Source organism: Vicia villosa, unplaced genomic scaffold (assembly GCF_029867415.1).
Source record: "Vicia villosa cultivar HV-30 ecotype Madison, WI unplaced genomic scaffold, Vvil1.0 ctg.001183F_1_1, whole genome shotgun sequence".
In the NCBI taxonomy this organism is placed as follows: Eukaryota; Viridiplantae; Streptophyta; class Magnoliopsida; order Fabales; family Fabaceae; genus Vicia; species Vicia villosa.
The window spans coordinates 390,674-403,166 of NW_026705524.1; positions in this window are offsets into that span (position 1 = coordinate 390,674).

The following is a 12,493-nucleotide window of genomic DNA, read 5'->3' on the forward strand; positions in this document are numbered from 1 at the left end:
AACTACTTTCTTGGACTACAAATTAAGCAACTCAAAGAAGGAATCTTTATCAATCAATCCAAATATTGTAAAGAATTGCTGAAGAAGTTTGATATGGACAATTGTAAAGCAATGAACACTCCAATGGGCTCCGGTACATATGTTGATCAAGATGAATCCGGTACTCCAATTGATATTACCAAGTATCGAGGTATGATTGGTTCTTTATTGTATTTGACGGCAAGCCGTCCTGACATAATGTTTAGTGTTTGTCTTTGTGCTCGCTTTCAAGCAAATCCAAAGGAATCACATCTTATGGCGGTTAAAAGGATCATGAAGTATCTCAAAGGAACGACCAACGTTGGCTTATGGTATCCTAAAGGTAGTGTTTGCAATTTAATTGGTTATTCTGACGCGGATTATGCAGGATGTAAAACTGATCGTAAAAGCACAAGTGGTACTTGTCACATTCTTGGAAATGCATTAGTATCATGGGCTTGTAAAAAGCAAGCATGTGTTGCTCTTAGTACGGCCGAAGCGGAATACATAGCAGCAGGTAGTTGTTGTGCACAAATTCTTTGGCTTAAGCAACAACTTCGTGACTACGGACTTGATCTCGGATGCATTCCTCTTCGATGCGACAATACAAGTGCTATAAATATCACAAAGAATCCGGTCATGCATTAAAGAATCAAACACATAGACATTCGACATCATTTCCTTCGCGATCATGTGCTTAAAGGAGATGTTGAAGTCACTTTTGTAGATACTCATAATCAACTTGCGGATATCTTCACCAAGCCTCTCCCAAAGGAATCGTTTTACAAAATTCGACGAGAGCTTGGAATTTTAGATGAAGGTGATGTTTAAATTCGTTCGTTATTATCATAAATCAAAGGTTAGCTAATGCCGGTGTTGCAAATTTTGTGAGTGATCATGGAGACTATTACCCGGATTTGGTTAGGGAATTTTACCATAACCTTAAGATAGTGACCAATGATTTTGATGAGTTCAGTTTGGTATCCTAAGTTTCAAGAAAAGAGATTTGCTTAGATGTTGAGGATTTTGGGAAACTATTAGGAATTCCATATGAGGGTTTAGTGCTCCTTCAAGGTAACATTCCGGAAGATTGGCAACCGTATAGTAAGATTGATGTTTTTGTGGATATGTGCCGACCAACTCAACGCGACACAGTTCGCCAACAGCTTGCTACCAAGTTTAACATGTTCGGTTCAAGCTTATCGGTGAGTGATAGGATGCTCCATCTTATCATTGCTTATGTTTTATTTCCAAAGAATTCTAACCATTCCAGGGTCAATGAGTTTGAGTTGATGGTTTTGCTTGCTCTAAGACATGGCATTGAAGTCAATTGGGCTCTTTCAATTATGCGCCACATGCAGCTTATGGCTTCCCTTAAAGGAGGCTTACCTTATGCAAGGGCCATCTCTCATATTGTTCAGAATGATGGTGTTCTCCTCCAAAGGGAACCGAAGAAAAATATGGATGAACAAGAGTGTGCTATTACCACCGCTACCGCTCTTAAAAATACAGGAATTGTTACGGATCGTGAAGGTAGATTTTTCTACAAAGTTGACTTCGAACCGGCCGTGCCACAAATCCCTCAACCTCCCAAAGGTGGATACACAATGGAGATGATGTTTGACAAGCTTTGCTCCATTCAAACATCTATTGATAACAACAAGCGGGAGAACAACTATGAGCATAACCTTATGAGAAGACAAATGCGGGAAATTCAACGGACTCAAAGGCGGATCTTGGCTCATTATGAGGGAGAGGAAGAAAGTGAAGAAGAAGATGAACAAGATGATGATGATGAAGAGCAAATGGATGAAAGTGATTAAATTATGTGCTCTTTATTATTATGCTCTATTTTACTTTTGGTTTTTCTTTATGTTTTTAGACATTGTTCCCTTTATGTTTCGTGATGTTTAGGATTATTTATGTTAATGTTCTAATCGTAAAAAACTATGTTTCGTATCGTTTAATCGTGTTATGTTTGTAGTATTTCAATTTGTGTTATATTTGTGATATTTCACATTGTGTTTATATTTCATATCAATTTTCTCTTTTTCCCCATCCTTTTTGATAATAACAAAGGGGGAGAAGAATATGCATGTGTTTTTGTGTTGTTTTGTTTCAAAGAAAAAATGCAGGCCATTGTTAACATTAACAAATGAAACTCATCACCATAAATCAAAGAAGGAATCATGGATTTAGGGGGAGTCTCTAACATAGGGGGAGTCTTGCATTGTTCAACATAATTTCAAAATCACAAAACAACTTTTTCAAAACATTTTCAAGACTTGGTTGTCATCATCAAAAAGGGGGAGAATGTAAATGCAAGCTTCTCAAGCATAGTTTGTTTTGATGAAGACAATATGGACATCAAGCTTTTATAAAGGATGTGCAAAAAGAATTTCAAGTATCAAGCAAAAATACATCATTTCAAAGTCTTGAAGAAATTGTGAGGATTCAAGAATCAAGCTAAAATGTCAAAGGTATAAACAACACTCACTTTGACATATAATTGTTCACAAAATATATTCTCATGCATATCATAATCATCTACAAGTTTCATATTTCAAAAAGTTCATTTAAAACCTTTTTCATATATAAAATTCAAAATAAAGGTTTTAGGAACCGGGTTGTCCCTATGGGGGAACCGGTTCCCAGCATTCTCAGTTTTCAGCATTTTGTGGTTTACTATGGGGAACCGGGTTGTCCCTAGGTGGGAACCGGTTCCTCAGTTCAAAATTTGAATTTTTCTGCTGTAACGTTCAGTAGGAACCGGGTTGTCCCAGGCAGGAACCGATTCCTACTGAACCAGTGTGTTTTTCCATTGTATGATTTCATTCAAACGAATTTATCTTCTTACCACTAAATCATTGCATTGCTTCATGGAAAAATAACCATTCAAAGAGGTGTTTAGCACATTATAAATACTACATCTTTCATAATCATTAATCACCTTCTTCATTAACAATTCATAACTTTCATAAATCTTCATCTTTCAATATTTCCAAGTGTTCATCAAATCCTTACTTTCAAGTGAAACTTTCTATACACATTTTCATTGAGAAATTCATTCAAAGTTTCATGCATACATTGTGAACACTTATATCCATTTTGAGAATTGTTTATTTGAAGAAGAAGATCAATCCAAGATTGATAGTGCTATACGAACTTCATCTAAATCTCTTGTAAAAATTCAAAGAAAATTATTTCCTTACTATCCAGGATTGTTGGAAGTAAGTGGTGTGTTTGAAGAGAATTGTTCTTCATCCACATTAGTGTTGATTGATTTTAAAGGTGTTAAGAACCTTTGATCACCCTATAGGTTAGATAGTAGGCATAGGCTTGTACAATAATTCTAACTATAGTGAAATCTCTTTCGTGTTTGAAAGGGGAATGGAGTACTCTCGGATTGTGAGGGGAACCAGTATATATCGGTTTGTTCTTTATTTTTTTCGCTTTTACCGCTTTCATCACCATTACCAAGAAAAAGATAAAAACCATCAAAAGTCTTCAAACACTTAACCAAAAATCAGTAAAGACTTTCTCATAAAACCGATCAATTTTTGAAAACCTAATTCACCCCCCCCCCCCCCCCCTCTTAGGCATATCTGATACTTACATTTCAAAGGTCGTGACTTCGTATCAGTGGTTAAGGACCGTTTCAGGGCGAGATAACCACACCATTGGATTTTCCATGGCCTATTTATGTAATCTGGACGTTTAGTTTCCTTGTTCAGATCGTTTCTTGTAGGTTTCGAAATTGCAAGATTAACCATGGCATATTCAAAGCAAAATCCGCAGGAAAAAGCGTGGGTATTTCCGCAGCAGATTCCGCAGGCATGGAGGTTGAAGATGACCACGTGGAGGCCTTGACCAGTTGACTCCATGCGTGTGACGCTCCCATAGGCCGGTCATGTAACACCCTTCTAAACCCCCGCAGCAAGGATGCTACAATTAATAAAAGAAATAGAATACCAAGTCGTTTGTCATGCTTTATTAGGAATAATCCAAAAATATCAAAATACATGTTCAACACAACGGAAACTCATTCAACAATGTTATAAAACATTTCCGATAAAATCAACGGTACATTATACAATAATGGCAAAATAGTGTATCACAAGTAAACTCTAAGACTATCGTCCCCCAGTGTTATAAGATCAGAGCATGACCGACACGACCCAACATAACCGGATAAACTCTACGAGTCACCCTCACCGATTGCTTAGGCCGCTACTTCAATCTGAAATCATTAAAGTAAGGGTGAGACTACATCATAATTAAATAGCATTATAAATTGTCCGATATAGAATTCATAAGCAATTATCCACCCTACTTAGCATATTCAGATTTATTAATTCATACCAATCACAAACACAAGTCGAAAGTATGCACCAATAACACAACACAATCATAACACCGGAATTCATCCTGACATGTCACAATTTATACAAAGACCATGCAGACTCTTATGCATGTGGTACCATACATGGGATACACCCATCCAACTGATCTTTTTCATCACCGAGATACAGTTTAACCAGCACAAATTCCACACAATGGGAATTATGCCCACCATTTTGATCCATTTCATCACCGGGATCCATCACCAAAAATGCGTATGAATGAATGCACACATATGACATACTTACAACATCACCAATCCGATGAGCAACATCGTCTCACATAACTCAACATAGTTATCACCAATAAGTATGTACATGTATCATGCATCATTCAAAACAAATCAATCATCATTATGCGATCACAACAATCACCACATGATCAAAATGAACAATGTCATTACCATTAACTCACCAAAAGCAACACCGAATAATATATTTTATTTCAGCACCATCTACAATTATATCATATATAATTCACACCACATATAACGTCAAATCACAGTTATATCATTATAACGTCACCACATTGTCACATTAACCAAATCATGCACACAATGTACAAAATACGCCACAAACGAAATAAATCAAGATTTCCAAAATAAAATCAAGTTATTGTTATTTTATTTACTTTATACTATAGAGTTTTTAATTTAAGAAACAATGTCCAAAACGGCGTCTAAAACGGACTTACGGTTTGAAAATTAGAGTTGTTTGAAGTTAGAATAGTTTTCAAAACGTGCTGCTGGAAATTTGTACTGGAACCCGGTTCGTCCCACATGGGAACCGGTTCTTGGACCCAAAAATGCTATTTTTAACGTTCTAACACAGTGGAACCCGGTTCCTCCCACATGGGAACCGGTTCCCACGAACCCAGTAGCTGAAAAACATGATTTTTAAGGCTTTTATGCATCCCAAACACATACCAACTCATACCATTACGAAATTGATCATCGATAACATCAAAATACTCCAAATACATGATTCTAATGCACAAACAACATACCACAACACCATGTAACATTACTACATCATCAATTGCAGTCAATTCATCAAATCATACATGTCAGTGTTGGTATTTCACAAAACCTAACATCCCAAATAGAGATTCTAATCCCTTAATTCAATCCTAACATCATCAAAATCATAATACTACATAATTAGAGTAATCACCCCTTACCTGGAATTAGGTTCTTGATTCTCCTTGAGCTTTGGGGTTTTCCTCCTCCTTTGGCTCTTCTCTCTTTCACGTACTCTTCAGTTCTCAGACTTCTGTCCCTTTTGCCTCTAACCTTCTCTTTTTCCCAATTTCCTTTATTTTCATCATTTCACTATTTTATAAAAAAAATAGGATAATTAGTTAGTAAGGCCTCTCCATTGGCACCTCCCTTTTTACTAACTACGTCATGGCCCAATAACAATAATTCAACCAAATACCAAAATAATTCTAATTAATAATTTAATTTCCAATTAAATTAAAATTAGAAAATATGGGGTGTTACAACTCTCCCCCACTAAAAGAGTTTTCGTCCTCAAAAACATACTTCTAGTGAAAAGTTCCAGGTAGGAGTCCTTCATCTGACTCTCCCGTTCTCAGTTAACACTTTCTTAGTCGAACCTCAAAATTCATCTGACATAACCAACATAAGCATGCCTCATGCATTCAATCTCAGCTCTTACGTCGCATTTGGCCATCCCAAGGTATACCACTTGCTATATCTCCATAGGTTAACAACGATAGAACATTGAGGTACACCCATACAATACACCTAATCACTGAATAATATAATTACACAACCATGGTATGACCACCGTGATCAACACTGCAGTAAAGCATTCCATCTACCGAACGTACCAACCTTAGACACACCTTTCCATATGAGCGATGAAATAATACTTACACTTTTCACCAACTGCTTCCTTCAAGAAACTCGATAATAACATTCCTATACCATTGAATTTCAACCATCTGACTCCTCTCAAGTCATACCAGCAATTATCCAACACGTTACATACTGCTTTTGCTGCACTATTCTGATTACTCATTGCAACCATCATTACCAATTAGACTCCTGAGTTATACCCAACTCTGGACCTCTTTACTCATTCGTTCAAGAATCATTCTTTACCATCTATGGTACTAATCCACCACTCGTCAATACTTACTCGCACTCAAAAACAATTTCCTGATTTACTTCATTTATTAAACATTCCAACCATGGAAATGAGTGCACACGAGTTGTCATAATCACACTCATCGGCCTCGATATACCATTGCTTACATAATAGCTCAAACTGAATCCCACTCTCCTTTAAGAATTAAATCAACTTCGTCTTTCATAGAGTATAATTCCTCCTCATATCTGGAATCCACGATACCACCTTAACAACGAAACAAAATTATTATAACATCATATAGTATACACTCATCGCCTTAACTTCGCTGAATACATACTCGTTAACTAAGTACGTCCACAATAACATACTCATCGTCTCGGCAATTATTCAAAATAGTACTAATTCTCCGAAATGACATCCTTTCATCCACTAGATTATAAATCCAACATATAGATCAATACACATCCTCTACATAGGCTCCTGACATATTAATTCCTCACTGCCCACGAGTAATACTCATAACACTACTCCACATCACACTTTCTCTGCGCGACTCTGATTACCCGCCTTAAATCATCGTCCAATATTTTGCACTCTTTTGTATTCATTTCTTCATAAGTTCACACAACATGGTGAGTGATTATTCTCACGGCTTAGTATCCATCGTATCTTAAACCATTAAGGTAATAAACAAGCTCATCCTATCTATATGATTCCGTCTATTATCAACAAGAGATTAAGGGTGATCAAGTCCTCAATTTGTCAATAGATAGCCGACAACCATATTTAAGCATAAACCGTCGTTACTACATAATAGTTTCCTTTTCTGAGTTTGCACTCAAACTCATTAACATCGTCATAGTCCAATAGTTCACTCTAAGTCTTTACAACTCGCACACTTCCCTCTCATTGGCTCTTGTCGGTGAGACACCAACGTCTAAACATTTTACACAATCCGCTTCGTAGTCACTTAGCATCACACACTTGTTAAGTACTTCCAAACTTCATAATCACTAGTATACTCGTACATTACTATTCATCTCGTTCCAAATTAAAATCCTCATCTTAGCAAAAGACCGCGACAGCATTCATAACTCGAGGTTTTAATCTAAATCCCATGACATCTTTCACGTCCAAATGTCATTCCACTCGGAATTTCCACAAAGTCTTCCTCACATCAATAGGTGTTAGAAATTCTCTACAATTCTTCTTTTATACCTGTCGTTACTTTGACATCACAATTACGACTTCAACTGTTCCAAAGTTTGTTCCACCTCTCCAACTAATTCACTCCTCACTAAAATCCATTGGCACTCAAATCATCTTTATTACCGAACATCTCATTCACTTATTCCTTAACAACATATTCTACTCAATTTTTGTTTCAAACAATCGTGGTAGTAGGCATTCCTATTCAATATGTTTTACGCTTACTTAACCGACTTCAGAATATCTCCTCATAGGATCAAAAGTTATGGGTTTTTAAAGTAGAAATAATTTTTCCAAAAACACACAGTAGAACCCGGTTCCTCCCACACAGGAACCGGTTCCTGGCTGCTTCCCATAACTCGTCTCTGATTTTTACTATGGGGAACCGGGTTGTCTTTATCTGGGAACCGGTTCCCAACAACCCAGAATTCCCACGCCTCTGTTTTTATAATGAGAACACATTTCAAACAAGTTTTAAACATCAAATAACAACATATATCATGGTTATTAAGTCAGCTTCGCAATGCCCCAAACGACACTTAAATCAGACACTCGGATCTCAAGACATGAATTTTCCAATCGTTGTTCGAAATTGCAACACTGACGCCATGCAGCGACACCTTAAATGATATTTCCAAAACTCCTCAAATGGTACACTTAATTCTTAAAATTGCTTCTCAACAAACCTTTTAATTATTCCTTCAATCCGTTCAACTCTGACACTGACATCCCATGCCGTACCAACAAACAAGTCTAGTTCTAAGAGCACGCGTAACCGCAACTTCACCTCTTTCCAACATCATCCTGTCACAATTAAATACGTTACAGCTGCTGCAACCATTTTTATAACAAAGTTCACCTCTTTAGCTTTCCGGCGCTTCAAACGGAACTCAAATCGGATGTCCAGAACTCCAGTTATGAATTTTCGAAGTTCTGTAGCTATTCAGCAATTTCCTGCGTTTTGCTTACGAAAATTTCACTCCAAAACTCATTCTCTTCAACTCGGTCACATTCCAAACAGCCCCTTATCATATCTCTTCATTTCCAAACATTCTTATAACTTAAGCAACACATCCCATTGCCGAAGTGCGATTTTTGAAACATTACGACAACAATCCTCTTTGCAACTTGCAACTGAACCTCTTCCGAAACGCAAGGCTACTCAACTGACAACTATGCAGCCCCTCAGCAGAGTTGATACATTGCAACTTCCTAATTTCCCCTCCCACAAATAATCATCAATTACCTCTAATCATTTCCCTTCCATATGTTCCAACTTAACTACTAGTCAAGTCCTAATTTCAAATCATCTTAGATTCGAAAAACAACAACCCCAACAACGCTTGCACGGTTGTCAACAACAGCCTACTGAATCAATCGTCTTACAACTGAAACATAACCAAGGAGCGAAGCTTCTCCCCCACTTGTTTCGAACCAACTTCCGCCACAAACAATCAAGTATCAACAGTGATCCACTCATATGTCACATACCAAGGGATAATATGCCGACAGTATTCAACTGTCGTGCAACTCAACTGACTCGACATTTAGTCGGACGGACCGACCTGCTCTGATACCACTATTGTAACACCCTTCTAAACCCCCGCAGAAATATAATAAAAATCAGAGTAAATACACAGCAAGGATGCTACAATTAATAAAAGAAATAGAATACCAAGTCGTTTGTCATGCTTTATTAGGAATAATCCAAAAATATCAAAATACATGTTCAACACAGCGGAAACTCATTCAACAATGTTATAAAACATTTCCGATAAAATCAACGGTACATTATACAATAATGGCAAAATAGTGTATCACAAGTAAACTCTAAGACTATCGTCCCCCAGTGTTACAAGATCAGAGCATGACCGACACGACCCAACATAACCGGATAAACTCTACGAGTCATCCTCGCCGATTGCTTAGGCCGCTACTTCAATCTGAAATCATTAAAGTAAGGGTGAGACTACATCATAATTAAATAGCATTATAAATCGTCCGATATAGAATTCATAAGCAATTATCCACCCTACTTAGCATATTCAGATTTATCAATTCATACCAATCACAAACACAAGTCGAAAGTATGCACCAATAACACAACACAATCATAACACCGAAATTCATCCTGACATGTCACAATTTATACAAAGACCATGCAGACTCTTATGCATGTGGTACCATACATGGGATACACCCATCCAACTGATCGTTTTCATCACCGAGATACAGTTTAACCAGCACAAATTCCACACAATGGGAATTATGCCCACCATTTTGATCCATTTCATCACCGGGATCCATCACCAAAAATGCGTATGAATGAATGCACACATATGACATACTTACAACATCACCAATCCGATGAGCAACATCGTCTCATATAACTCAACATAGTTATCACCAATAAGTATGTACATGTATCATGCATCATTCAAAACAAATCAATCATCATTATGCGATCACAACAATCACCACATGATCAAAATGAACAATGTCATTACCAATAACTCACCAAAAGCAACACCGAATAATATATTTGATTTCAACACCATCTACAATTATATCATATATAATTCACGCCACATATAACGTCAAATCACAGTTATATCATTATAACGTCACCACGTTGTCACATTAACCAAATCATGCACACAATGTACAAAACATGCCACAAACGAAATAAATCAAGATTTCCAAAATAAAATCAAGTTATTGTTATTTTATTTACTTTATACTATAGAGTTTTTAATTTAAGAAACAATGTCCAAAACGGCGTCTAAAACGGACTTACGGTTTGAAAATTAGAGTTGTTTGAAGTTAGAATAGTTTTCAAAACGTGTTGCTGGAAATTTGTACTGGAACCCGGTTCGTCCCACTTGGGAACCGATTCCTAGACCCAAAAATGCTATTTTTAACGTTCTAACACAGTGGAACCCGGTTCCTCCCACATGGGAACCGGTTCCCACGAACCCAGTAGCTGAAAAACATGATTTTTAAGGCTTTTATGCATCCCAAACACATACCAACTCATACCATTACGAAATTGATCATCGATAACATCAAAATACTCTAAATACATGATTCTAATGCACAAACAACATACCACAACACCATGTAACATTACTACATCATCAATTGCAGTCAATTCATCAAATCATACATGTCAGTGTTGGTATTTCACAAAACCTAACATCCCAAATAGAGATTCTAATCCCTTAATTCAATCCTAACATCATCAAATTCATAATACTACATAATTAGAGTAATCACCCCTTACCTGGAATTAGGTTCTTGATTCTCCTTGAGCTTTGGGGTTTTCCTCCTCCTTTGGCTCTTCTCTCTTTCACGTACTCTTCAGTTCTCAGACTTCTGTCCCTTTTGCCTCTAACCTTCTCTTTTTCCCAATTTCCTTTATTTTCATCATTTCACTATTTTATAAAAAAATAGGATAATTAGTTAGTAAGGCCTCTCCATTGGCACCTCCCTTTTTACTAACTACGTCATGGCCCAATAACAATAATTCAACCAAATACCAAAATAATTCTAATTAATAATTTAATTTCCAATTAAATTAAAATTAGAAAATATGGGGTGTTACAACTCTCCCCCACTAAAAGAGTTTTCGTCCTCAAAAACATACTTCTAGTGAAAAGTTCCAGGTAGGAGTCCTTCATCTGACTCTCCCGTTCTCAGTTAACACTTTCTTAGTCGAACCTCAAAATTCATCTGACATAACCAACATAAGCATGCCTCATGCATTCAATCTCAGCTCTTACGTCGCATTTGACCATCCCAAGGTATACCACTTGCTATATCTCCATAGGTTAACAACGATAGAACATTGAGGTACACCCATACAATACACCTAATCACTGAATAATATAATTACACAACCATGGTATGACCACCGTGATCAACACTGCAGTAAAGCATTCCATCTACCAAACGTACCAACCTTAGACACACCTTTCCATATGAGCGATGAAATAATACTTACACTTTTCACCAACTGCTTCCTTCAAGAAACTCGATAATAACATTCCTATACCATTGAATTTCAACCATCTGACTCCTCTCAAGTCATACCAGCAATTATCCAACACGTTACATTCTGCTTTTGCTGCACTATTCTGATTACTCATTGCAACCATCATTACCAATTAGACTCCTGAGTTATACCCAACTCTGGACCTCTTTACTCATTCGTTCAAGAATCATTCTTTACCATCTATGGTACTAATCCACCACTCGTCAATACTTACTCGCACTCAAAAACAATTTCCTGATTTACTTCATTTATTAAACATTCCAACCATGGAAATGAGTGCACACGAGTTGTCATAATCACACTCATCGGCCTCGATATACCATTGCTTACATAATAGCTCAAACTGAATCCCACTCTCCTTTAAGAATTAAATCAACTTCGTCTTTCATAGAGTATAATTCCTCCTCATATCTGGAATCCACGATACCACCTTAACAACGAAAAAAAATTATTATAACATCATATAGTATACACTCATCGCCTTAACTTCGCTGAATACATACTCGTTAACTAAGTACGTCCACAATAACATACTCATCGTCTCGGCAATTATTCAAAATAGTACTAATTCTCCGAAATGACATCCTTTCATCCACTAGATTATAAATCCAACATATAGATCAATACACATCCTCTACATAGGCTCCTGACATGTTAATTCCTCACTGCCCACGAGTAATACTCATAACACTAC